Source organism: Phalaenopsis equestris, unplaced genomic scaffold, assembly GCF_001263595.1.
Source record: "Phalaenopsis equestris unplaced genomic scaffold, ASM126359v1 Scaffold000552, whole genome shotgun sequence".
NCBI lineage: Eukaryota > Viridiplantae > Streptophyta > Magnoliopsida > Asparagales > Orchidaceae > Phalaenopsis > Phalaenopsis equestris.
Window position 1 is genome coordinate 2,270,293 of NW_018164992.1, and position 6,263 is coordinate 2,276,555.

Below are 6,263 nucleotides of genomic sequence, written 5' to 3' on the forward strand. Positions count from 1 at the left end.
TATATTTTAAATATCTCTTTAAGTTTTCTATAAATTGTATTAATTAATTATTAATGCATTTATAATTAAATTTAAGCGAGCATGTCTATCTTTTACCAAAAAATTCTCCCAACGCTCTTAAAGATAGCATCATACAAATCCCACCATTAAAAAAAACTTCACAAATCTATCCTTCTCTGTAAGACAACAAAATCTAGTGGGCATCATAAGAAAAATACAAAAAAAAAAAAAAAAAAAAAAAAAAGATCGCAAGCCAGATGCTTTCTTGCAGATCTGACTAAAAATTATATCAATTAAAAGAAAACAAAGTAATTTTACAAAACAGATCATCAAAACCCAACTTTTCTACCAAAAATTACATCACAAATCATTCATATTTTCAAATTTTCAATCTTTTTTCCTCCCTACTCATTCTGAATCGCTTTCTAAGCACATAGCCTTCAACCCTCTCCTCCTCTGCATAAAGTAAAAGATAAAAACATTTTTAAAGATAATTTTTGCAATTTTATTCATTTTCGGAAAATTATTCTCATCTCAAAATAACTTGAATGAAAATTAATTCTTTGTTTTCGTAATTTATTAATGTAAAAAAATAAAAAAAAAATTGCCTACCTTTCTTGAGCTTCTCTTTTCTCTAACCTCATATCTTTCATATGATAAATCCGTCAGCCATGCTCCAGGGCTCACCAGCTGCACAATCAACAGATTTTTTTTTTCTCAGAAAACAAGCTCAATCCAATCGTAAATGGCTGAAGTAGAGGAGAAGAAGAATCATACAAGTAAGCTCTTCTGCAGAATCTTCGGCCTCTTCTTTGGCCGCTGCGGCAACTTACAACCCTTCATCGCCAGAAAATCTTCTTCCTTCTCTTTGTTTGAAAGCGAGATGAAGAATCTAGGCATCACTGTAGCTGCAACACCCACTCTCTCTTCCACTCCACCAATACCTCCTCCTCCTCCGCCGTTCTCATCGCCGGCAGCTGCAACAGATCCCCTTGTGGGGTAAAACCGATCCTCCTTATCGGGAGAAGCCGATTCTGACCTAGGTTTCGCGTTTTCACTCCCGGCCGACTCCGACCTCCTGCGATATCAAATCCCTAGATACGTTTTCTTCAATCGCAACCAATAAAAGCAAAGATGAACCGAAACCCCTCATTACGTGAACAATCTCAGTTACCTGAGGGCTGGGGTTGTAGGAGATGGGAGATCCTTGTCGGATCTGATGACGCGACGACTGACTCTCGACGTGGCTCTTCGCTGTCCCTCCGATCGGCCCGCCGGGGTCCCCCCGGCGGGCGGACGCAGCGAGGCCGCTTCCTACTCCCCCACTGTAAGAGAAAATCTGCCTCCGGAGCTCCTCTCAGGGGTCGTAGATTGCCCCTTGCTTCTTTCTCCATCTGAATCGGAACAGCAATATATCTCAAATGGATTTTAGATTCGAAAAAACAAGACCCGCCGGATTGAAATCGGAAACAGATCGCCGGGAATCAGAAAAGATCACCAGAAACTTCTTCGATGCCTCAAGATCTGCAGAGATTGCGAAGGGCGAATGAAGACGGATCTTTCTGCAAAGAAGAAAGATAGCAAAGCAAGAGACAGAGAGAGTGAAGGGAGAGAGCCAAACAGAGGATTTATTATAGGAATTATAAATGAAAAACGAAGAGATTTGAGCCGTCCGATTTATGATGAGCAGTGAGATGACATTAAACTGGTGTCTCCGGTCTCGCCGCTCTTTTATCTACAGAAGTCCACATGCAAGTGGAATGCGAGAAAGGGCTTAAACGCCAATGTTAGAGGTTTGTTATTCGTTTGGGGCAGCTTGTGCGTTTCAGGATAAGCTGTTTATCCTGAAACGCGACCCGCGGGGCGACCCGCGGGGGTCGCCCCGGCCTGCGTTTAGTGTAAAAATCCAAACACAGTTTCAAATAAACTGGTGAAACGCGCGAACCAAACAGTACGGCGGCATTTTGAAAACGTCGCCCGCACTTATAAGCTGCCCCAAACGGACAACTCGAGATCAAATTAATCTTTGGGAACCTCCAAATTAAAGTTCTATTAATTTGATTGTTGTTGATATGTTTTTAACAAATTTTTATCATCCGAAATGAATCTAGAGTTATCTCGATGTGTGACATGAATCTCAAGATAATATCTTGAGCAAGAAATATCAAAATTTTAATTAAGAGTCATCCAGAGCTCCAATTTCAGTAAATTTATAGTCAAACTGATCGGCTTGATGAGACGGTTTCAATGATATAAAAACTATTTCAATCCGAGTCGGATCAAGCCCGAATCAAATCATTAAACCACTTTTAGAGGATTTTTTGAGTCATTTGGAAGGACAAACAGACATAAAATCTAACGAGTTTACGGTCGAATTGAACGTCTAGACAAGACGAATCCAACGAGTTTAAGGCTGCTCAATTTTGACATCATTATGACACTCCAATATCCATCAAACGTCATTTGGACCGTCCGATCAAAATGTTTCATATTCGTGCATTAATTACACTCATAACATTATACATAGAGTCTCAACTCTCACATGAAAGATGAGGTTTGAGAGAAAACTTGAGACTTTAAGGAGTTCAAGTCCAACATCATTTTTATTATCGTCGATCGTCGTCGACCACCACCGACATTCGTCGACCACCGTCGATCACTGCTGATCTTCGTCAGCCACCGCTGACCGTCATCGACCACCGTCAACAGTCCTCAACTACCACCGACCGTCGTTCGCCGCCAATCACCGTCGACTTTCGTTGACCCCCGTCATTTATCTTCGATCACCACCAATCATTATCAATCACTACCAACCTGACGTTGTTAGTCGACGTAATAATATGAAGATCTTGTAACCCTTTTCCGTTTGTGGGACAAGGGGCACTAGTAATCATCAACATATAGCGGATTTTTATTACTGGGTCAGACTACGTGGGTTTTTTCCTTTTACGGATTTTCCGCGTAAAAACTTATGTTGTCGTCAATGATTGCTTCCATTTCATCTGAGTGTTTGTTGAATCCTTGTGCAACACTAAAATGATAATCCATTACTTTATCGTCGCGAATTTTCTAACACACATCTGTTGTATTCAAAATTATCTGATTGATCGAGCTCAAGAAATAAAGCGATGGTCTAAAAATGAGTGATCGAGAGGGAGAGAAATGAGAGAGAGAATAAGCGCTTCCACATCGTGTGTCGGGGGTGGTTCTTGAGCTAATTGACCTATTTTATTTTATAAAACTTTATTTTACAAGTGTGATGAGCCAAAAAAGGTCAAAATTAACATCATGAAGCCCCTCCTACTTTCAAGAGATATGTGACAAAACGGTATAAGAAATTACTTGTTTAGTCTTACTTTAGAGATAAACAAATGACATTCTAATTTTTTTTTATTTTGACAATTAGATCGTCTCGAAATCCATGCAGACTTTAATGTCCGTATTAATTAACCGACTGAAATGAGGTGGCTGAGGGAGAGATGTTGGCCAATCCATTGAAATGAGATGGGCGGGAGAGAGAGCATGATTGGTCGACTGAAATAAGATGATCGATAATTGGATTGTCTCGACATCCGTACATACCATTTTTAAATATACACTGATATCTATCATTTCTAAACTTTAATAAATACAATGTTGTTTAGCATGTATATTATATTAGTTAACATTCAAATCATTGACTTTAAGCTTGTATTTAGCTAATAATCATTTGAAATATATCCAATTTTATTGTTGTCATGAGAAAATGCAAAATCAAACTTTTGACTGCTGAGTGCCAATGATGCATTATAGGAATAAAAAGTTTTCACATACACAACACTCCAACATTTCTATTTGCAGATCTCACGTCGGAAACTTTTAATTTTTATATTCAGGGCCCAAATCATTTTATATGATGGAGTTTCGGATGCGTGCAATGAAAAAATATTACATTAGTACTCCGAACGCAGAATTACGTTCGGATTACAATAGTTAAGATTATAAAAATATTTCATTTGTATTATTTATAAAAAATAAATTGTTATTCGAGTATTATATAGTGTTATTCAATTATTTAGCGGTGTTATTGGAATATTCCCCCGCGTTACTTGATTTGGGGCTGTGTTATTCGGCATATTCCCCATGTTATTTCAATTTTCACTATGTTATTAAATAACACAGTCTCAAATCAAGTAACGCGGGAGAATATTTCAATAACACTTCAGTCCCAAATCAAGTAACGCGGGGAAATACTTCAATAACATATCAAAATAATCGAATGACACAATATAATACTCGAATAACACTTCATTTTTTTTACAAATAACGCAGATGAAATATTTCTCTAACAGAATGGATATTCCTAACTATTACAATCAGAACGTAGCTCTACGTTCGGAGTCTTGATGTAATATTTTTCAGCATGCAATGGCCTTTTGCCTCTCCCTGGCTCCAAATAACCAATTTTCATTGTATTATTAATACATCTAACTCCTAAAATGTACAATAATATATTCTTACCATCGAGATATTTCAAATCACAATCACATAACATTTATCACCCGTTTAACTTTTGAAATGTCAGATAAACCTTCTTCTTACATAGGTAATGTGACATACATGTAAAAATAACAATTTAGGTGCTACAGGTGTAAATACTTTGAAATTGAGTGGTATGTATGTAAATCTGCATTTATTTATTAAATTTAAGGTGGATTTTACCTGCCTATCATAAAATTCTTGTATATTTAAATATCTATTATTTAAATCTTGATATTTACTTATATAGCATTTAAAGTCTTAATTATATCAAACCGTAGGAATGAAAAGATAAAGATTTTGCATAAAAATGTTAATATTTGTGTTATTTTTGATGTGATTTGCTTATTTAAAAGTTAAATAAATAGATAATATAATTTAAGCATTATACGTGTAAATATAACTAGTAATTTTCCATAAAGGCTAACTAGTAATTTTCCATAAAAATGGTGTAGTTAAAATTTATATCAACAATAGTCTTTCATAAAGGCTTTGATCATGAAGATTGATGATTTTAGCCGATAGATGAAACATTTATCTCATTATAGAGATTATGGAGCTATAATTTTACACCGGAAATAACTTATTTTTATACAGCGTTAAAAAAATATAGGTGTTATAAATAACAACCATACTCCAACCACGACGATCATAAGAAGAGGTTGCTAACGCGCGTTGGTCAATGCAAACGAGTGGTGAGAACTAATGCTGATTAACGACGACAACGGTCGATAACTACGAAGGTCGGTGGTATTTGTTGAATATTCAATGCATGTGTTGGACACAATATTCATATATGGAATAAACAATTGCATTTAATGGTCCTCGGATGACGATGACATGTTGAGTTGAGGTGTGTTGGTTGACGATGGTCGGCGACTATAGAGGTCTGCGATTACTCACCGGGTATTCTCTAACACATATTATGAAATTTGACTTCGCCTTCTCTTATTTTTCTATTCTTAAAGTTAAGAGAACGAGTCTATTTACATACTTTTAGAGAGTGACATTTCTACATTTTTAACAAAAAATTTTTAACCAACCGATTTGACAGCTCTCGTTGATCTTCCTTGATCATATATAATTTTTTTAATGATTTGGGTGGTTAATGACATTAGAATCTAATGATATTAAGGTCGTTAGATTTGTTTCATTAAGACTCTTAATTTAGCTATAAATATGTCATATTTGACATTCATCTGACAAATCAATTTATAATCAAAAGTCTCTAAATATAATCTAATTGGTTGATTATAGTCGGTTACATATGATATTTAATTTGAAATTAGAATATCTCTTATAAATATAAATATATATATCCACATCGTGTGTCGGGGTATATATATATATATTTAAATTTGTGCTTGATCAAAAATTGTTCATCAAAATAAGAGTTATTTGTGGGAATTACAATAATAACACTAAAATATTATGTATCTATAAAATTAATATTTATATTATATTTTTAAAATAATGAAATTTATATATTTATGGGTGCCATTACTTTTGTGAAATTGGTAAAAGTAAAAAAAATTCCTGTTATGATTTGATTACCGGATTTAAAAAATGCGTTTATTTTTTTTGAATTTTCCTAAGAAAAGAAATAAAAAAAGGGATTATTTGAATGTTCGCGAGCTAACAAAGCCATATCTTCCAGAGCCGTGTGATTTTGATCGAACGCCTCATAGCTTATTAGGTCTTGTTTATATATATTTATATATCCTAGGGTTTCATTAGAGCATTCG

General features: G+C 35.1%; 1 pseudogene; it reads right to left on the bottom strand.

The window, feature by feature from the left end:
• Positions 1-258: 258 nt before the first annotated feature.
• LOC110029188 lies at positions 259-1,701 on the bottom strand (annotated as a pseudogene).
• Positions 1,702-6,263: the final 4,562 nt, after the last annotated feature.